This window comes from Rhineura floridana, chromosome 11 (assembly GCF_030035675.1).
Source record: "Rhineura floridana isolate rRhiFlo1 chromosome 11, rRhiFlo1.hap2, whole genome shotgun sequence".
NCBI lineage: Eukaryota > Metazoa > Chordata > Lepidosauria > Squamata > Rhineuridae > Rhineura > Rhineura floridana.
The window spans coordinates 67,721,139-67,744,452 of record NC_084490.1 but is presented as its reverse complement, the minus strand read 5'-3'; the positions used below and the strand labels follow the sequence as shown (position 1 = coordinate 67,744,452).

General features: G+C 38.8%; 1 long non-coding RNA gene across 2 annotated transcripts; it reads left to right on the top strand.

Moving 5' to 3' along the window:
* The first annotated feature begins 491 nt into the window (after positions 1-491).
* On the top strand, positions 492-21,564 carry LOC133366503 (uncharacterized). 2 transcript variants are annotated; one of them, XR_009758418.1, is made up of 5 exons: positions 492-760; positions 935-1,390; positions 1,483-1,527; positions 2,223-2,364; positions 21,431-21,564. It is a non-coding gene; the product is annotated as an uncharacterized LOC133366503 (long non-coding RNA). The 2 variants fall into 2 exon arrangements; XR_009758419.1 differs by lacking the exon at positions 1,483-1,527.
* Positions 21,565-23,314: the final 1,750 nt, after the last annotated feature.

Here is a 23,314-nt window from a genome sequence, read left to right as displayed (position 1 = left end):
GTGAACCAAATAAATTGCACCTGTTTTTACCTAGTCCCAGATCTCTGACCCTAAACCAGTTAACCTACCCTAGGAAGTCTCATAGTCCCCAAATCTGCCAGATCTGACATCCCTAAAGGCCTCTTAGAAGATGAGGAAGATTCAGCAGGCTCTGAGCCCAGGAGGAGCAGATGAGTCCTCTTGCAGGTCAAACTGGGACACTCTCCACCCAAGGAAATTTGTTCTCAGGGGAGAAGGCTACAATTGTACTGTAGTGCAGAGGTAGTTAATATGGTACCCTCTAGGTGTTGCTGGACTACAATTCCCAGCTTCCCTAGCCATTGGCCATACTGCCTGGGGCCAATGGAAGTTGGAGTCCAACAACATCTGGAGGGCATGACATTGACTCCCCTGCTTTAGTGTGAGGCTTCAAGGTAGAATGTCATCCCTTTACATTTCCTGCCATATTGCTTGCAGGATAGGGCTCTGGAAGTCATTAAGCCTTGGCTGGGGAACACAGAGGTTCATTTTAGCTCTAGGCTGTTGGCTCAACATTTGCCTTTCACTGGAGTGTCTCTAGGCCCTGTAGACCTAGGCTGGCCCTTTGAGGCTGGCCCTTCTTTGGTTAGTCTTTTACTCTGGACTTATTATCTTGAATTTGCATGCAAGGGACTTCAGAGGAAGTTTTTTCTAGCCAAATCCGGTAGTGCCTTGTGGCTTCACAACGATGCTAGAACATGAGAATGACCTGTCTCCTCATCACAAACTGAGACTCAGAGAGGTGAGCAGTTGGGGCAGGAGAAACTAGGGATATATGTTTTAGAACAAATCAATTCACAGATGAATGTTGGCAGCTTCATCTGCAGGAGACCCAACACAGAATCTTCTTTGCAATTTTCTAATGAGGTTCCAGAGAAGCAACGTTTGCACTACAAGTATCTCTCTTTTATTGCAGGTGAACAATAACTGTGGCTGCAATCCTATGCAAACTGACTTGAACTCAACTTGCTTCTGAGGAAACATGCATAGGGTTGTTTCTTAAATTCTTAAGCAAACAAGAAAATGGCTATAAAGAACCTTGTATGTTATAATTAACAAGCGTTCATGTAGTTAGTTGGATTTGAAATAGTGATCTGTGAAAGGCCCTGTAGACCTTTGTAAAAACATTTGCAGATATTCTTGAAGTTTGTATGTTTCATGCCATGTAGCATTTAAATTGGGTAGACATGCCCATTTTGTGGTATTAATTCTGAAGCTGTCATTTTCCATGATGGTTGACATGTGGATGCAATGACTCATGAACGAGTGCCTTAGAAAGCTCATTTTGGTAGCAAAATATGTTTAAGTCAAGATGAATGAAGAACTAATAGCAGCCAAAATTACCACCAGCAAGGGGAAAAAGAACAAAAAGGTACTTCCTATTAAATTAATATAATTTTGAATTATTTCTTTCTGATGGAAGCATAACATGTCAGCTAATTTTGCCTCCCAATCATCACACAGGACAGGTCAGAAGATGTAGAATGAAAAAATCACAGCAGGATCTTGGTAGGCAATTGTTTACTGTAAACAATTTCAGTTATGATTATAATAAAAGTGTACAATCAGGGTTTTTTAAATTCCTTGCAAAAATAGCATATTATACATTTTATCTTTCAAATAATTTTTGAACAGAAATTTGAAAGAAGTGTACGTGCAACTTGTTTAAATTTTCCTGGGCTGTGAAGAGGGCAGTTTATTTGTCTAATTCATAGCCTGTTTTGGAAACCTTCACAATATGAAGTTTTAATCCTATATTCGCATTTCTGGTAGTAAATCTGCAATGCTAATCCCACATACGGGGAGTAAACTACATTGAATTCAATAGGACTTTTGAGTAGACATGGTTAGGATTCTGCTGTGAATCAGTGGGACTTTTGAGATCATTTCTCAAACCTCTCTCTGCAGTCAAGTCTGTACAGAAATTTACAGCAGCCATGTTAAAAGATAGGGACGGGACATTCCAGGCAGGGGGTTGCCAACCCTCTTTGGATATGGATATCTTTGCAGAGGATCCTAAGTCAAGCTTTACCAACAGCACAATCCAAGCCATATCCAGAAGTAAGTCCTGTTGAGTTCTATGGGGCTTCGTTCCTTAGTAAGTGAGCTTAGAATTGCAGCCTTCAGGGGCATCCATCTCCTAAGTGCTCCCATCTAACATCTCCATAACACTATGCTCCCTTTTTCCTACAATGGTCTTCTAGTGACTGACCTACCTGAGGGCACTTAAACCCTTCCTGCAAGAAGCAAGTAGGCTAGGTTAAATGTTCCCTACCCAGGCTCCCTAAGCAGGTGAGAAGAAATGATCCTGTCACTTCAGCTGGACCTGGGAACACCCTCATTTAGGTAAGATTTCTACCTTAATTTCCAATCATAGAATTTTTTGTGTGTGCTCTAAGCAACTGTGGTTGATGCTTAATGTATGTTTAATGACATCACTAGGGCCTGGCCCTGAAATCTCAGGATTTGGGATGCTTCTGACCTGGCAACCCTATGAATATAATACATTATGTATTGTGCCATATTTATAATGTTTGATCCTACAAGCTAGATATTTTCTTTATGGTGATAGTGGTGACTTTTTAAAAAACACAAATATTTCATTCAGTGTGCTTTATAAAGGGTCAGTTTTAAGAGATTCTCCGTACAGAACATTTCATTCTGTACTTAGAAACAAAATGTTGGTTTTATTAAATTTACATTTCATTTGCTACCAGGTTATTTTTTTTAAAGAGAAACATTAAAATGATTTATTTTATTTTAGATAACTGATTTTTATCCACATTCCTGCTTCTCATTTTCAAACTCCATTTCCTCCTAACATTTCACAGAGTAATTAGATAATTCATTGCGTTCTTAGTCCCTTTTTGCTAATTATTAAGTTTCTCTCTTGGCAGTTCTGACAAATTGGAGATAAGCACTCAGCATATTAGTAATGCAAAGAGATTTCATACTATACCTATGCCTCTCATCATCACATGGCAATGCAAGCATTTAATTTTGCCTCTGAAATGGAGAGAAAAGAGGGGAGAGAAGAGGGAATGTGATCATTCAGGGATGTTTCCCTGAGGACTGGTGGTTGAAAAATCATTGTTTAAAAGGATTGTGGGTTAAATATTAGAATTTGGGGTCCTCAACTAGAAGTGCTTTTTTCATCATGTTTTGAAATGAATTTAGCAATGCCGTTTTCAATTAACTTAGGGACTCTAGACTTTAAAATCAGGTTTGTCATACAATTACAAAATATTTAGTTATGTAATTATCTATGACAATGAAAACCTTAGCTGTCTTTTGAGCTACTGAAGGAAGTGTGAGAACTTAAAATTTAAAAACAAATGCTATTGCTGATTGTTAGAAGGAAAAACCATCTGTAATATTTTCTTATTCTATTCCCCGTGAAAATACACCACACTCAAAATAGCCTCAGAATGTAAACAAGTGTCCCTTTGAGCCTGTAGCCTCATTAATTAAAACTTTTCCCTGTGTCATGACCCCTAAACCTTGAACTCAGCACTGCTCTGAGGAAGACCCAGATGAGGAAGAGAGGTTGCTCCACTCAGGGAAAACCATCAGTGTCAAGAAAGCCTGATTTCTTTGAGGCAAAGAATTGTGGGGGAAGACATCTTTTTGAGATGGGGCCTCTGAGATGCATGACTGCAGTTCTCACAGCTGAAGCTAGTTAATTAGGCTGCCAGCAAGAACACCTGCTTATCAGTGGAGGCTGGTTCAAGGCCACAGGTCTGGGAAGGTTAGGGAGTGCGTGACCATTAGGCATGAAAACTCCAGAAATATTTCATCAGCTGAAAACTCCTGATCGGCTAATTAATTCCTGGCTGTTGCTGGGCATTTTCCCATAAGAATAGAATTCAGACCTTAGGTCTTTGTTTGCCACTGTTTCCTATGGTTGCTGATGCTACCTTGGTGGGGTCCCATCTTCCATCTGCTATCCAGGCTATACATCTCTGGGGAGATGGGGAACCATGAAGCTATTTTGCTGTTTACCTCTTTGTAAGTATAGACTAGGCTAGATAGTTTTGTTGTTCTGTTTTGTGACTGTAACTCTCTGTATTTTACTTAAGGAATCTGGGTTTTAAGGGACCATTTTGTTGCTGTAATTGTGCACATATATTTTATTTAATAAAGCTACTTCTTATTTACCAGTGTGTGTTCATTGCAGGAGGGGATTTGGCTCTGAATCCAGCACCTTGGCCAATTGACCACAGACTACCGTATGTTTGGCTATTTTGCCTAAGACTCCAAGGCAAAGAGTGTAGTTTGGCTCTTGTCTGTTGGAATCCTTGGTAGGTCTATTTCTAGCACTTTGAGTTTCCCCTTAGCCCAGAGTAGATGATCAGATTAAGGGGTGGTGGTAGTCTGCCTGCCTTGCAGGGTTGTTGTTGGTTTACACAGCCCTGGTAAGGGGGCACAGGTTTCTGCCTTGCCAGGATCAATTGCCCTGGGTTTGGGAATTGAGTCTTGGGACTGAGCTGGGAGCGGTTTATGACAATCAGTACCTTCTCCCATGCTATCCCAGCCTGAGCAGGAGAGTGGGCTGGTTGTGTCCATCAATCATGGCGTCTCTCTCTTTGAGCAAACTTCCACTGATTTCTAATAAACCTGAGTAACAAGTAAGCTTCACACTGATAGGGATGTCTAACCTCTGCTAGAATAGAAGTTGCAGTAATATTGTTCCTACCTGTATTCTACTGTGAGATCAAACGTCATACTTGATGGTGCAATCTGAAAATTGTCAAATCCATAATATGGTATGGAATATTTGACACCACTGAAAACTTGTGAATCATTGAACCTAAAATCTTTCAGTGAAAAGCCTGATCCATTGAGCTACTGGGGAAGACCCATCTTTGTCATAGGATTCATAAATACATGATTGCCATCGCCTAATCCAATATTAAGGGCTGCTTGCACAAAGCTTTAAGCAGAGATTAGATTACATCCAGTTCTTATTGAGCATTCATTCTGATTTGCTTGCAGGGAGAATGTACAACAATGACCATTCATCCTGTATTCATCCCGATTAGCTTGTGGGGTGTTTACACAACTTCTTGTTAATAGCAGGTTCATCCCACATTTTTCACTGCATTTCCCAAACAAAAAGTCAGATTGTTTTAAAAAGTGGATTTGTTGCACTAGTGCAACAGAGTGCTTTAATCCACTTTAATTTCACAAACCTAAATTTACAGCATGTATTTGAATCTCTCCTGCAAAATAGTGACAATCTGGAATCACCCTAAATTAACAAACTTAGGTTTTATTAAATTTTTTAAAAAGCAGCAATTAAACAGTCACAGATGATATTTCTATAAGTTTTTTTTTAACAATAAGAGTATTAAGCAGGTGAAAATAATACGGAAAAAGTACATCCATCTAATTCCAGTCTAGTCTGTTTCCCTATTTAAGTCAAAGAACCTAACAATAAAGCAATTTCAGCTAGTCCACTGGAACTGGAAGTGCAGCTTCTAGCCTTCTTCTTTCAGCGTAACTTTTCTCCCTGGGGTCTGGGTCTTCCGCAACACTCTACATTCTGGCTTCTGGCTTCTTGCTTTCTTCTTTCTCCAACATTCTAATGCTAATGCTGCTTTTGCTTACTTCACCTATATCACTATTTTAACTTTCCCTTCCAATCTCTTGGCCAGTCAGAAAGGCAGTAGATTTTATGTTCTAGTTCCCATGGTAACTAGGTTTCTTCCCGTCTCCCAAGTTTCAGTTCCCTGGGCTGCCCTTCTGAAAAATTTGGGCAAGAACAGCCTTTAAAAAGAAAGGAGCCATTTTACAACTAAGAATAAAACACAAAACCACTGACCTAGAAGTCCAGGCTAAGGTGACAGCCAGGGGTGTCACGTTATTGGTTTAGAGACTACAACCCTTTCGATCCAACAAGGACGTCGCAACTGTCATTCATGCTATAGTCATCTTGACATTAGTATTGCAATCTGCTCTATATCATGCTGCCCTTGAAAACAAGCCTGAAGTTCAACTGATACGGCATGAGGTGGTCTGCTTCTTAGATGGCGTATTAAAAATATATTAAGTTTAAAACCTGCCTAATTAATCGGGGGCACCTTCGTACTTGATTAAACACATGCAGTTTGACTGACCAACTGTAGAGAACAGAATGGACACAACTCAACAGTAGTCATAGGTGATAATACTATTTTTCTAGCTATGATAATTTCCCACCTACAGTGAGAGATAAACTCGCAGCCCCCTTAATTCTACCCAATTTGGATTTGGTACTGAATGTTCCATTTATTTGCTTATTCTCTATTGATGCAGAGATTGTTATGTAGCAATTTTCCATATCTTTTGCAAAAATGGATTTTAAAAAAATCCACCTCTACAGTATTGATATTTAGAATGATAATGTTATCAATATCTCCTTTCAAAATATTAATATTAATATCAAAAAAATTGCGAGAAAAAACGTGGATTGATAAAAGCAGCAGCTAGTAGATAAAGAGTGAACTTGAATCAATACCAGCCTGTTAGGTCATCAGAATGCTTTCGAACCGGCATCAGCCAATGGATCCCATTCCTGCAAGACGGAGTCTAATTTACTGATACAGAGTCTCATCTAATTTCATGATAAGAGTCTCCATGAGCTGCAGAGTGTGTGGGAAGACCAAAATGTTCCCTTGCTGGCATCTGTGCATCAGACTCAGACAGCAAGGGTGGAGAGATGGCCCTCTCTCTGGCCATTATATGTAGCTCCCTCCCACTACAGATCTTTTGGAAGTGTTATACAAAACATACCTGTTTGGTTGGCCTTTCAGCTCAAGCTGAAACACAATGGAAAAGTTTAAGTGAATTTGATGAAATTTTATTTTGTTTAATTTGGGAAGGGTTGCTTTTGTTCACATTGAGCCTTTGGGGTGGGGCAGCCTATAGCTCTAGGAAGATAAGACATGTACAAGTCTTTTGCTTTGTTGTTGAAGAAATTAAAAAAAAAAAAAAGAGATGCTATGTTTCAACCATAGTAAAATTCTTAACTTCTTTTTTTTTCCCATGGGCCAATGCAAGAATTTGAATTGGAACCCTGAACTTTAATTTTAGCAGCATAAATATGCTTAATTCACAACATAACTTCAATTAAAAACCCATTCAGTCAGCAAATCCAGCCATATTATATAAATAGGTTACATAACTTGAACAGTGAATCATGACTACACAGGCAACCCGCTGACAAATGCATTGCCAATTTGAAATGATGCAAAAGGTCACAAGAATCAAATTTCAGATCTGAGAAAAGCTGTCACTTTTGAAAGGTCCATGGCTAAAATTTAATTCAGCTACAGCTTGTGCCCTATATTACATCATTGATGGTTGCTATGATGGGGTTGGAGATCTGTAATAATTTAATCTTGATAGCTTCACAAAACTATACCATGCCTGTTACACAGGTTTAAAGACATTAATTATGTTAAACCAGGGTTAACAGATATGTTTCTCAGTTTAAATTTGTTTCTAGTATTAAAAACTGTGGCTCCATAACAACAAATCCTCAGCACCTTCACAAAGCAGCAATTTTCACATTTCTTTGGGGGAAGCCATAGGAATTAAACTGGGCTCAAACTAGTTTAAAGTTGTAGTGTAGCAAGCAATGCCCAAAGAAATTGTGCACTAGTTCAAAAGAATGAAACCACTACGAGAAGCAAGACATGCAAAAGGAAAGTCTAGACACAACTTCATAAAGCAAATTAAAGTGAATGGGATGGAGACTTGAAACATCTTGGAGAATAAAAGAACAGTAGAGAGTTATTAAAGACTAATGTAGGGAGTAGATACTAGGGATGGGGGGGCAGGGAGATGCTGAGGAAAGCATGTCTCTTATCTTGCCACATAACTGAAGTCAGTATTAACATGTATATGCCAGGACTTGTTACAGCTGTCTCCAGGTGTTTGGGTGGGACAGACCCCTTAAGGTATGAAAACTGGGCCCCACAACAGTGCTCCCACTTCTTGCACAAATATCATATCAAATATCAACTAAAGTTTGGTGGCTGGGCATGCTGTGGGCATGCTTGTCATTGCTCACTCACTTGCTGTTGGATAATTCCATGAAAATGTCAACCTACAGATTAATTTTTCATATTCATTTTATATTTAGCATGTTCTGTATAGGGTTGTCAGGTCTCCGGTTTTTGTCTTGAGACTCTGGCTTTTCAGGGTCCTCTCTGGGTGTCCAGGTGAGTCACCTTAATCTTCAGACTCTTAGCTTTCATTTGAAGGGGGGGGGAAGTTTCTAGGTGGTCTGGTTCAAAAGATATAAACCAAAATGTCAGCCACCCTCTGCAACATCTGTTAGTACCAGCTGCTCTAATCTCTGTCCTTTCAGGTTTTTAGCAAATAAATGAAGTCAGGATTGTGATTGACAGATTTGTTGACCCCTAGGCAATAGCTAAACCCACAGTTTCCTTTTCCTGCTTGTCTCACATCAGGAATTCAGTCAATATATAGATTTCAGCAGCATAAAGAGTACTTTCTCTGTACAGGATTGAGACTTGCTTTTGAGTAAACATGCATAGGATGCTTCTAAGTAAACATGCACTACAACAGAAGATCACAGCAGGATCTTGGTAGGCACAAAAGTGTACATGCAGGGTTGTTTTAATTACTTGCAAAAATGGCATATTATATATTTTATCTTTCAAATAATTTTTGAACAGAAGTTTTAAGAAGTGTACATGCTGCAGATTTATACTTTTCTAATTAAGGAGTCAAACAAGTTTAAATTTTACTGGACTATTGAAGAGGGCAGTTTATTTGTCTTATTCATAACCTGTTTTGAAAACCTTCCCAATATAAAGCTTTTCTGGGAGTAAAGCTGCAATGCTAATTCCACATACTGTACCTGGGAGTTAACAACACTGAATTCAGTAGGACTTACTGTTAAGTAGACATGGTTAGGATTGTGCTGTAAATTAATGGGACTTTTGAGTGAGCAAAGGACTGTGTTTGTGTTGTAAAATCTTTCTCTCCCCCTCAAATCCTATTTTTAAAACAATTAGTCAGGGCTTACTTAGGTATCACTGCTTTTATTATGTAGGAAACTAATATTGATTTTATTTAAAAAGAAAATGTACTGCAATGACCAACTGGTATTGACAATAAACTATTATATGGGGTGTATGTATTTTTACATCTCCTGTGTGTGCGTGCGTGTGTGCATGTGTAGTCTTTCCAACAACCCTGTGAGGTAGGGTTGCACACTGGAAACCAAAGCAGCTCACAATAAGAAATAAAGCCATTTAAAATCCAATAATCCAATAACCATAAAACAGTACAAAATAGTTGCAAAACAGCTTAAAGTGGCATGATTCTGAATTTTGGACTGGGTGAGTGGAGTTCCTTATCACTAAATTGCAATCCTGTGCAAGTGTTCCTGTCTGAGTAAGCACCATTCAGTACACTGGGACTTGCTTCTGAGTAAACATGCAGAGGATTGCACAATAAATATATTTAAAGGTGATGTAAATAATAAATATCTATGACGTTTATGCTTATATATTTGTTTGTTTGTTTATTGCATTTGTATACCGCCCCATAGCTGAAGCTCTCTGGGCGGTTTATAACATATATAAATATTTCTTCATACTATGTCTTGATATGTATCTGATTTCACACTACAGTTGTAAACTATTATTTACAAATTATTATTTCAACAACATTATAAGTGTGCCCTTTTTCCTTGGGGCGGTCATGGTCCCCCTCTGTTGTTTTCACCATGAGGGGCAGATTAGACTGAGATATAGTGAGCAGCCCATGGTTACCCAGTAAATGTTGTAGCTTATTTTCATTTTAAAATTTAAATTATTTATATGCAGGCAAAGTTTATGAAGTAATGCTGATCCACATAGTATATTTAAAGTACATCCAACTCACATTTAAAGCACATGACTTCCCCCAAAGAATCCTGGGAAGTGTAGTTTGCTCCTTATATAGTTCCCCCCACCCTTAACAAACTACAGTTCCCTGGAGTCTGTGGAGAGATTCATGTGCTTCAAATGTATGTTGAATGTGCTTTAAATGCATGGTGTGAATCTGCCCTAGTATGCTGTGCATTCATTAGTGAATTGAAAAGAATAATTTTAAAAGACACTTATTTAAACAGGGCTGTAGCTTAGTGGTAGGGCACATGCTTTGCATGCAAAGGTACAAAATTCAATCTCTGGAGGAGATTATTGCCTGGAATCCTGAAGGGCCAATGGTAGTCCATGTCATCAATACTGAGCTAAATGGTACCAAATGGCCTCATTCGGTATAAAAGAGGAAAGAGACCCAAGGGCCACAGTGACTCCAGAAATAATTTATGTATTTTATTTACAACATTTATATACCGCTTTATTGTAAAAAACCTCAAAGCGGTTTATAGAAGGAATTAAAACAATGAAATTATTGGCAAAAGCAGTTAAAGACAGGTATTTAAAAACATTCAAAATGATAAAACCAACAATGAGTTAAAAACAGATAAAAAACATAATAGCTTCTACATGCCTGGGTAGGCTTGCCTAAACAAAAATGTTATTAGGTGCCAAAATGAGTACAATGAGGGTTCCTGCTTAATGGAAGGGGGCGTAGGTACTGCCATACTAAAGGATTGATTTCTTACAAGAGCAGAACAGGTACTGTGTGGCACCCATAACATGGAAAGCACACCTTGAATAGGCCTGGTAGCAAACTGGCAACCAGTGCAGATTTCAGAGCAGAGGTATTACTTGCTGATAAGGTCTCACTCATGTCAGCAATTGTGCCACAGCATTCTGCCCTAACTGCAGCCCCAAGTCAGGTTATGCTGCATGGGGATTTCTGTGCCCTTGGCTGACTGGCTGCCAGGTTTTTTTCAGTTTTGGTTATGAACCCTGACTGGTTGTGGGATGCTGAGTTTTCTGTCTTCCTCATAGGAATCTTCTTGTGGCTGGTATGGTATTGCATTTAGGTAATTTGTCTTTTGTTTTTCTTTTTCTATTTCCATTTCATTTACCTCTGACCTTTCTCCCTTACATCCATAGCAGCAACAACAGTGGTTTTAGCCGTCAGCTCAACCCCCTTAAACCCACTGATGATGCACCTTGTTATTTGCATGATTGTCTGTTTCTTGCCCAATAGTGGTAAAAGAGAATTTGCATAATGGGAAGTGTGGCTTCAATTGCTGTTGTTCCCAGTTTACTGCCTGTGTTTTATCTCTGTCAATTTTCTCTCTGTCAGTTATTACTCACTGGAATTGGGTTGGTTGTTAAAGTGAGTTTATAGCAGCCCACAGAGTAGGCAGGAATGAGTGGAGAATCTTCTTATTTCTCAAACCTCTCTCTGCAGTGAAGGGTCAAGTCTGTAAAGAAGTTTAGAGCAGCCACAGTAAAGGCATGCAGGGCATTCCAGGATATCAGTATTGTTACAGAGGATCCCTAGTCACGCCTTACCAACAGCACAATTCTAACGATACTACTCAAAAAGTCCTGTTGAGTTGTATGGGGCTTAGCTCCTTAGTAAGTGAGCTTAGAATTGCAGCCCTCAGGGGCATCTCTACTCCTGAGTGCTCCCATCTAACATCTCCACAACATTAAGCTTTCTTCCTACAACAGCCTTCTGGTGACTGCCTGGCCTGAGTGCACTTAAATCCTTCTTGCCAGAAGCAAGTAGGCTAGATTAAATGTTCGTTACCCAGGCTGTCTAAACAGGTGAGAAGGAATGATCTCATCACTTCAGCTGGACCTGGAAACACCCTCATTTCTATCTTAATTTCCAATCAGAGGAATTTTTTTGTTTGAGTGGTATGCTCCTAGCAACTGTGGTTGAGGCTTAATGTATCATGCTTAATGACATCACTAGGGCCCACCCCATGACATCACTAGCATATGCCCCTATGACATCACTAGGGCCTCCCCCTGAAATCTCAGGGTTTGAGATGCTGCTGATCTGGCAACCCTAGTTCTATATCATTTTAAAAACAATTTTCCAAAGTTTCATGATCTGGCAACAGTTTTTTAAAATAGCATAACTGAGAATTTCCCTATTTTTTTCTAATCTTCAGTTAAAGGTCTCTAAAACAATAGACAATAGACCCTTTATTATATTGATAGTTTTTCTCCCTCTTTTGGTAAACTGAGAAGAAATTTTATGTTAGGAAAAAATCAGATGACCTCAGGACAATAAAATTTATGTTGGTTGAGCATGTTACATTGGTCACAGAAACACACACTTCCCCCCCTCAACAACTGAAAAAAAAATCATTAAATTTTAACTCTTCTTTGTGTTTGTTAGCATTAAGAAAATGTGATGAGATATTATCTGAGAAATGTGTTTTACATGCAACAGTTCTTGTGACCAACATATTACCACAATGTGCACCTTACATGGCATAAATGTGTGGTCACGTGTGTCATTTAAATTCCTTTTTAAGACTGTCATAATTCCTCCCCTGAGAATGTAATAATTATTAGTCCTATTACTTGTACCATGCCATCAACGTAAGGCATCTTACACAGTTTTACAAAAAGAGACAGGCCCCTGACCAGAGCTTGGAAGTAACTCATTACAAATAACAAGTTACTTGTAATTTATTACTTTTTTGAATAACGAGTGGGTAACTTCGTTACATTTTGCTTGTAACAGAATGAGTGGTAATTTCATTACTTTTCAGCTGCAACTGTAACATTTCCCACATTACTTTTGGCCGTTACTGGGGGAGGGAGCAGGGGAAGTCTTCTGCTGCTGTGATTGGTGGATGAAAGGCATGTGCCTCATACTGGGCTTCTGCACAGCATCGCTTTTCCCTTGTGCTCTGTGTTAGGGGCCACAAGGGAAGAGGTGGAGAGCCAGACGGTGTGGAGTGGAGAGAGAGAAAAATTAATTTGACACAGATTTCTAGGATGGATAATGAGGGAAATAAAATTTTCTAGATAAGATTCTCTGTAGAAACATTAGTAACACAGGAAAGAAGCAAAGTAAGAAGAACACCAACAAACATACAAAAATATAATTCTCCATCTTTGGAGATGGCAGATGTTGCCACCACTCACCATATGCTCACAGGCACGTTACCAAATTCTTCCAAGCTCAACAGGAAGTGGATTGGACTGTGAAAGACCAACCCAAATTGTGTTTGCATTTTGACAGATTTGTAGGGCAGTACAATATCTCAGAGAGGATAGGTCTCCTACTCCCCTGGTGCATTCACTATAGCTGCCCAATTTCCCTGCTTGCCAAAGTTTGATAGAAATATCTGTTGGCTATAGATACGTTCTTAAACTGCAAGGATTTTTTGCCTATTAGTTAATCTGTTTTTAACTCATTGTTGGTTTTATTATTTTGAAAATTTTTAAATCTGTTTTTAACTGTTTTTGCCAATAATTTTATTGTTTTAATTCCTTCTGTAAACCGCTTTGAGATTTTTTTTACAATAAAGCAGTATATAAATGTGAATAAAACACATAAATAAATTTTGGAGTCACTTTGGTCCTTGGGTCTCTTTCTACTTTTAGTAACAAAGGAATCTGCCTTGTTCCAACTCAGGCCATTTAGTACCATCTGGCTGAGTACTGATGACATGGACTTGCATTCGCTCTCCAGAATTACAGGCAATGATTTTTTCCAGAAATTGAATTTTGGACCTTTGCATGCAAATCATATGCCCTACCACTGAGCTACTACCCTTCCCCTGTTTATAAAAGTATATTTTAAAATTCTTATTTTCAATTCACTAATGAATACCCAGCATACCTAGGGCAGATCCATGCGATTAATTTAAGCACATTTAACACACATTTGAAGCATGTGAATCACACCACAGAATCATTGGAACTGTAGTTTGTTAAGGGTCATGGGAACAATAACTGTGAAAGGGAAACTACACTTCCCAGAATTCTTTAGGGGAAGTCATGTGCTTTAAATGCGAGTTGGATGTGCTTTAAATGTATTGTGTAGATCTACTTAATAAACTTTGCCTCCATGTAAATTGTTTTAATTATTTTTTTTAAATGGAAATGAGCTATAAAATTTAATGGGTGACCATGGGCTACTCTCAGTCTCTCAGCCTAATCTGCCCCTTGGGATGAAAACAACAGAGGGAAACCATGATCACTCCAAGGAAGAAGGGCACACTTAAAATGTAGAGGAAATAATAATATACAATCATAGTGTGAAATCAGATTCTCATCGAGACAGTATGAAGAAATATTTATATGAGCATAACTGTCAAAGATGTTTATTATCTACACAACCTGTAAAGATATTTATAGTGCAATCCTAAGTTTGTTTACTCAGAAGCAAGTACTAATGTATTATATGGGGCTTACTCAAACAGGGAAGTGTGCACAGTACTACAACCTCAAGTGATAAGGAACTTGCCACCCTGGGCTCCTACTGAGAGGAAGGATGGGATATAAACCAAGTAAATAAATAAAAACGTCACTCACCCAACCCAAAACTCAGAATCATGCCACTTTAAGCTGTTTTGCAACTGTTTATATTTGTTTTTATGGTTATTGGGTTTTAAAGGGATTTATTACTTCTTGTGAGCTGCCTTGGTTTCCAGGTGGCAACCCAACCTCACAGGGTTGTTGGAAAGCGCGTGCGCGCGCACACACACACACACACACGAGATGTAAAATACCTACACCCCATATAATAGTTTATTGTCAAAACCAGTTGGTCATTGCAGAACATTAAAAAAACCAGTATTAGTTTCCTACATAATAAAAGCAATGATACCTAAGTAAGCCCTGCCTAACTGCTTTAATAATAGGATTGGAGAAGGAAAGAAAGATTTACAACACAAACACAATTCTTTGCTTTGTTTACTCAATAGTCCTATTAATTTACAGCACAATTCTAACCATGTCTACTCAAAAGTAACTCCTATTGAATTCAATGGGGTTTATTCTGGGTATGTTGGATTAGTATTGCAGCTTTACTCCCAGAAAAGTGAGTACTGTACTGGATTAAAACTTCATATTGGGAAGGTTTTCAAAACATTGCCCTCTTCAACAGCCCAGGAAAATTTAAACTTGTTTGACTCCTGCACACAAGAGAGAAAAAGACTGAAAGCTATATACTTACTCAATTTATGAGATTTTCAGATAAGCAGGAAAACACAACAGTTTTCTGCCTTGCAATGGGGTCTAGCTACTGTCTGGAGGTCAACAAATCCCTTGTCAATCACAACTCTGACTTAACTTATTGCTTACAAATCTGAAAGGGCGGGGTTAGAGCAGCCAGCTACAATCTCATTTAACAGAAGTTGCGGGGGGTGACTGTTGACGTTTTGGTGTATCTCTCATGAACCTGACCAACTAGAAACTTATTTTTTATAAATGAAAGCTGAGAGTCTGCAGATTAAGGTGATTCACCCGGAGACCTGGAGAGACCCCAAAAATCTGGAGTCTCTGGGCAAAACCTGGAGATCTGACAACCCTAGCAGGGACCCTCTTAAAAAATTTCACTGGCTAACATGCCCCCCCCAAAATGCCTTTTTAATAAGAACTACAAATATGTTAGACAACCCACAGGTAACTGCATATATGAGACATTCTGCATGACCTAACACAATAAACAAATTGCAGTAAAGTTTCCCCCAAATCACCCCAGCAAATTCTATGAAGAAAAAATGTACATGTGTCAGTTATGCAAAGTCACTCATCACATGTTAAACTCATTCCAAATAATTCTTACCCTTTCTAGGCCAATTTCAGCATGGACCATCCTCAAACTTACCTCTCCTACACTAGCAAGTTTCAAATCAGTCAGCTGAATCATTTTCTAATGACAGGCTGCAGAACCTACTCCCTGTCCCCTGATTTCTTAATATAATGGTGAAATGTGATTCCTCACCCTTAATATAGGGCTCCATCATTTTAAAGATGGGTTTAGAAATGGCAAATGGTGCAAACAAACATTATAGTGACTTGAAAATGCACCTACTGCATATTTAAAACCTCACATTTTAAAGTTCTGCACCTCTCAGGTAATGAAACAATCTAGTCTACACAAAGAGCAGGCAAGGCAGTAAAATCTGCTTTTGTGATAACTATGTTAGGAATATTCTTTTTGGCCTTTTATTGGGAGTTATATCTTATCCAAGGCTCCATAGTCTCAATGTGAAGGACATGGTAAAGCAATGTGCTTCAGGTGGCACTATGGGGCAGGGGATAGATGAAGGCAGGAATTGGTCTCTGAATAGTGCAGGAAAACCTTTTACACTATTGGTCCTAGCTGGGGGATTTAGGCTTTGCTTCAGACAGTAAATTCAATTCAACCCCAAACTCATGGTGCCAATACCGACTGCAACTGAAAGGCCAAAAACCCAAGATCAGTCAGTCAGCAAATTACTTCACACGCTCATTTTTCATCTGATTAAGAAACACAACTCTGAAGAACACAGACAATCTCAGCATCATCAATTATAATCATGGAATGATTTTGTTTCAAATGGGGTGATAAGGGCTATCCTTCTAGAGCCCAAGCAGAGCAACCTGATTTCTAAACCCTCTCCCTCAGCACACATATGCTATTGATTTTCCCAACTCCTTTTTAACTTTCATTTCCAACCTCCAGCTTCCCTATCACCCTCTTAGCATGCAACAGATTCTCTTCAGCTTCTGTTCTAATAGTCTGCATCTCAAAATTCCTAGCTCCTAAATCTTTCTCTAGCTCCTCATGTAGTCAGCCCACTCTCCAAACCAGTTAGGCCAGAGCACATGGATCCCAAACTCATCTGCGACCACAAACCTCAAGTACTACAGCAGAACTGAAAGCACAAGTGGTTTGAGACTCCTTCACATAATGTATCTCTCCACTGAAAGATGTAGCAACGACAGCTGGCTTTGATGGCTATAAAAAAGAGTTAGGCCTATCTGTGGCTATTAACCATGATGAGATGCTGTGCAGAAGTAGGAAATTGTCATCAGTGGTAGCCAATCAGATGCCTCTGGAACCACTTGGGAGGTTCCAGAGACATCTGATTGGGCACTATGAGAATCAACATGGTGGACTATGGACCTTGGTCTAATTGAATAAGTCAGTTTTACAATTCTCATAAAAATAAAAATATTCCACTATCCTTTGGCCTTCATACATACTTCATATGTAGGTGCTCACAACACCAAGATATCCAATATCACTTTAACGTGTTCACAGAAATCTCTTCTGGATCTCTTCTACTATTCTGGATTATCTTGAATTCTCTGTCCCAGTTGATATCCTACAGCAACCAGAGGATGGAAAAATGCTGCTATGAAGGTTAAAGACTTGAAAAGCTGCAGAAGAAGAAACACTGACCTCAGAGGATTCAACCACCACTAATTTGTATCATCAATCAATCAAACAAACAAAGGATATTTTTAACTTGTCCATTTACAAATTATCCCAGATGGGGTACAATAAAGCACTCTTAAAACATACAACAGTTTTATCAAGAAACCATAAAACAAGTGCATGTAAAAACCAACAACCAGAGCAACAACAAAACAGTAGCAATAATCAAGTATGCATCCTAAACACATTTAACTCAACAAATGCTATGCAGACAGGTGGGTTTTCAGCTGGTGACAAAAATGCATAAGAATCAGTGCCAGCTGAGAGGGGAGAGGATTCCATAACTAGGGAGCCACTCCAGAAAAGGCTGTTTCCCAGGTTGCCACTTAGCAGGTCTCATTTGGCTGCAGCATACCCAAGAGAGCCTTCCCCATTAACAAACTCACAGGCAGGTTGATTTGGTAGAACATAATGCATCAAACTGAAACAGACTCGAATTTTAGATCCAACACAAATAGACTTTTTTACATGTTTTAACATTAACCTCCAGCTTACCTAATGGCAGCTGTTGTTTTGCATGTGCTGCTTTCAGCTTTAGTAGGGATTTGTGCATGTAGTATAGGGTGTTTTAGTGGTGTTCAATCAGTCTTATAGTGAGTTCAGTGTCTATAACAAAAATCCAAAGATAGTCAAAGAGTCTTATTATAGGTTTCTTAATAGATTTCTGAGTAGGTGTGGGTTGCCTGAGGCAATACTGGGCCAGAGCCTCAGATATGACAACAGAATGATAGTAGGGGTTTAACAACGGTACTGAGAAATGGTGGCTTAAATCTGAAGCCCCAGCTAGGACATCTAGGTGCTCTGTGGCGACTGACTGTCTTCTAATATGCGCCTTGGGGGAGAGGGCATGCCAACAAACCTGGGGCAAACAAAAACTGGAGACAACATTTTTCAAGCCTAAAGATCTGGCTCACTCTACACCATGGCAGCAACACCAGACCTCTACAAACATGATACCACCTCCATTGAAAGCTGCAGACACTCTGAAAGAAGTAATATCAAATGAGATTTGTAGTGCCTCTGGAAACAATATGTGGATACTTGGAAAGAACTGATGGTCCCAATGGAAGGTCAACTGATTAAAATCAATACAAGAGTGAACTCAATCTCCAACATCGATGGAGGATGGTGAGGATGAGACAGGAGCAGAGCTTGGAAAAGTTACTTTTTTGAACTACAACTCCCACCAGCCCAATCCAGTGGCCGTGCTGGCTGGGGCTGATGGGAGTTGTAGTTCAAAAAAAGTAACTTTTCCAAGCTCTGGAGGAGTGATCTCAGATGATTGGTGGGAAGAGGTTCCCTGTTCCCAATGTTCACGCAAGAGATGAATGAATGAAACACAGGGTGTTGTATCTGTTATTTCTGGCAGGTTTCTTTGCTCCAGATCTACAAGATTTTGTTGAATGTTAACAGGTGTCCTAACTCTGTCTTCTGCATCTTTATAAGGCATTGTAATATCCAAGGCACATAACAGGGGTAGGTTGTTTTCTCTTATTGCTTGTACAAAGTCCCCTGTAGTGGGAACAGAACTGTTTCGTCTTTTCTTTGATGTCTTGGAGACTCTGAATAGAACTTGAAATATGAACGGGACAACCCCTCACAGGGAACATATGACATAATGTTTCTAATGCTTTATTTTTCCTTGATGGTCGTTTCCTGCCCTAACAGGTGCAGAAGAGTGTCTGTTGGACAAACAGGCTCACCCATTTAACCAAGTGACAGAGGCATTTCTAGTTTTTGCTGGAAACGTATTAGTTTTTGTTATATTGGTAGTTGTAATGTCAGGGTCATAAATAATAGGAGGGTAGAGGATGAAGGAGGGTAGACTTGTATGTTATAAGGTTATTTTTACTTACATTCTGACATACAGCTGATTTAAAGAGTGTAAGGGTATAGGAAATTTGATCAAGTGGAGGAGTATCACATCATATTTATTTAACATGTAGCCACATATATAACGTTTTTACAAGAGACCCACAAGGCTAGATAGAATGAAACTCTTTTAATACATAAATGGTTTAGAACATAGGTGGTGGCTCCTGGCACTCCCAAATCCAGAGGAATGGCTGTAGTTTTTCATACCCAGTTAGATTTTAAAGTATCAGCTATATTTAAGGATAAGAATGGAATATTTGTGTTTGCAGGGGAGATTTTAAATTGTAGTAAGGATATGACAGTTGTTTCTGTCTATGCACTGAACTCAGGTCAGTTCAATTTTTTGAAAAAGGTATTTAGGAAACTACAAGTACATTGGGAGGTGACTTCAGTTTGAATGCATGTGGCACTTCTCTTAAGGATCTAGAAGGTTCATCTCTGACTTTCTTTTTGCAAGGCAGGGAAAAAAGCTTGTGTGAACAATACCAAATACTTAAACTTTTCCAAACAGGCAATTAAGGGATGTTTGGAGTGTGTGTTATCCTACAGATATGAGCTTTTCATATCACTCTCGGAGGCATAACTCACAATCTTGGTTAGATTTTTTTACTAGCTTCTCCTTTGCTAATCCACTCAGTAAGCTCATCAAACATTGGTCTTATTAAAATTACAGACCACGTCCCAGTGGAAGGTATGCTTCAGATTTGGCGCTGGATTTTATCACCCCTCTAGTACTTTTAGCCCAATAAGACTATTTAACCGAATTTATTATATTAAAACATTTTAATATATTAAAAAGAACCACCAACCTAGACATCAGGAATTTGGAATCAGACACAGTTTTTATTACAAATGTATAAACCATCCGGTTCCAATAGAATCTATAAGCAAATAGAAGAGAAAAACTGAGAAATTGAATTGCTGCAGGTAAATCAGATGATGGTAAACTTGTTGCATGTTAAACAAAGGTGCTACAAGCATGGAGGGAGGGGCTCAAGAGCTTTGGCTAATAGATGCAGGAAAAAAAGTAAAGTCACAAGTACAATGTATTCAGATATGAGATGGGACATGAATATATTCTACCAAAGTTATTAGTGAGGAGTTTCTCTCATTTTATTCTTATTTATACAGTTCTAATAATCCTTCTCCTCAAGATATTACACAATATTTGAGAACTATTCCTCTCTGAAAAGTATCAGAAAATGATAGAAGAATGTTAGATCGTCCTATAACATCAGAGGAGGTGGAACAGGTCCTTAAGAAGCAGAAGTCAGGAAAAGCTCCAGGCTTTACATCTTTGTTTTACAAACATTTTAAGGATTTGCTCCTTCCATATATGTCAAGGCTTTTTAACTATATTTTGGAAAGGGCAGGCCTCCCTAAAACATGGTCAGATACTAAAATAGTCACTATACCAAGACCTTTTAATGTAGAATCCTTTCGTTCAATATCTATTTTTAATCAGAACTACAAGATTCTTGCCTCTGTGTTAGCAGATCATTTTAAATGTTCCCATTTTTCCTGGCAAATTGACTGACCCTGATCAAACTGGTTTTGTCCCCACTGAAACATTACAGACCCAGTTACAAAATTATTAAATATTATTGATTTTAGTAAACACGCTGGCCCCTTCCTGACAATCATGGACTTGGACATACTCAAGGCTTTTGATTGTCTAGAATGGAAATTCTTGCAAAGTACTTTAGAAATGAATTTTGGCCCTAAATTTCTCTAAATTATATAACAATTAGTCTTACACTTTTGCGCACAAGTTAGTGAAAAAGAAAATAAAGGCACTGTTTGCAGCAACATAAAAAAGGCCAGCAGAATGGAGGACAGCAGCTGGAATTTGCTTGTCAGTCCACAGGAAAGAAAGGAGGAGACAGTGGGCATGGAGAGGGGTACCACTGACACACCCACCTAAAAACATCAGAGCAAAGCTTCTGCAACTGTAACCCCTATGGGTTATTGGTTTGGTCCAGTGGGTGGAGAAACCTTAAGGAAGGATCGTACTTGGGAGTTTGAGACTAGCAAACGTGAGGGCTGAAGAGAAAAGGAGCTGTTATTGCCAGGGAGTAAGGATTAGGACCTTGTCACCTTGAATTAGGTAATGGGGTTTTAAAATATGTGTGTAAAAGGGAATGGAAGAGTAAATTCTTTCTTTTTTTTGTGGCTTTATGTATTTGAATTCATTTTATATTTTATTTAGGGCTTTAAGATTGTGTATGGGAACCTTCTGAACTTTCTCTACTGGACCTTCTACAAGCAACTTCTTCATTGATACCTTGCTGGATGCATAGGACTTTGGGGATTATTATGTTATGAAGACATATGATATATTCTGTTGGCATATATTGTGTTATGTTCTTTTCAATTATTACTTAATATATAAAAAAACAATTTTGTAATTGTGTTTGCAGTATTCATTTCAAAGAGCCCCATAGGACCCAAGAAAGAGGTACACAACCACTAGAGAAACACCTTTTCCCCTCCTCTTTTCGTATTATCAGTGGATTGAGTTAGTACGGATTTACAGGGGGGAAACTGCATGGTAGCTTCTATTTGCCGGTAACATCATGTGAACCATGCAAATTTAAAGGAGATGTGAGAAGCACCAAACACACAATAAACTACCATGTAGATGAGCCCTAAGTTGCAGTGCCTGGGCTCAAAGCTCCTTCAAATGTCTAGAATGGAAAATGTGCATTTTGCCACAAACCTACATGAAGCCAAGTGACCTGCCTGATCAGTTCTCTGCTAAGTGTACCTATACAAAGGCTGCATCAAGCAGATATTTTAAAATATCAAATGTTGCAAAAAATACTGTTCCTCATGGTTTGATACATTTAAAATGAACAGTGAAACAACAGCCTGTGTCTTCAGATAAACAGAGCCTGTCACTTGGCAGAGATACTCCTAGCATCTACTAACAGCTACAATATCTTCTTCAGTGGCCTTGCACTCATCATGATTTTACCTTTCAGATTACATTCTTCTGCTGGTAACAGCTAATGTTGTTCTCTGCTGTACAACAGCTGTGTGAAATTTAATTAAAGCACTACATACAAATTCCAAGATATTAGTTTTAAATGCTTATCATTGCAATTGAGACAGATTTTTGCTATAATGCAAGACGTATATGTAAATGCAGTTTGTTGCCTTAGTTTATAGAGAAGATGAGCTAGGCATCCCATTTTCCTCTCTTATGGTAAACAAAATGGAGTATCTTACTTTTCCTTCTCCTTCAAATCAGTGCATACTTTTTAAAATAATAGGTGCTGGTGCTCAACCCTACCTGGAAATCGTAGTATCTTACTTGAAAATTCTTCTCCCTAATTCCAGAGCTAGATAACTGTATGGTGGTTTTGCAATGGTAAGGCAGATCCTGGTTCATTTTTAATTGTTATTTCATAATTCCAGAACTGAGCTCTGGCTTATATTAAATCCCTGTTCATGGAAAAAACCAGATGAGATGGTAACCCATTCCTGAGCTGTCTAACTACAGACTGCAGGTGGGGGAAGGGGGAAGATTGTATGATTGGTTACTCCATTATGCAAAAAAGCCTCCTGCACATAGAAAGCTTTAGATCTCAGGGAGGAAAAAAAAGATCTTAGCCTTCTACTTAAAAGTGTAGCATGCACCTACTTCTCAGTACTGAAAATTTCCAAGGACAGTATTGTCATGTTTAATTTCTTTTATTTATAAATATACAAGCAGATCACATTGGAAGCAAATAAATTCTTCTTTAAATGCACTCCCAATTCTAGGGAGATACCCTCATATTTCTAAACATTTATGGTAGGATTGCATTCCTTGGAGAGGAACTGTGAGCTGGTGACTGAGCCAAAATGGAGGAAGGCAAAACAAATGAAGTTGATGTTCTAACAGAAAATGGAAAGGCTTGAAGTAAGAACTGGGGATTGGGGTGAGAAAAACCAATGTACAACAGACTGGTGCAGAGTCTGGAGTCTCAGTATGAGGAGAGTGCCTTGCCTGATTAGCCATTGCAAGGGGTTCGGTTTTGCAGCTAGTAGCAGAGGAGCAAGAGGCTTTGCCTGTCCAGGAGACTTACAGCAGCAGTGAGAGCCAGGA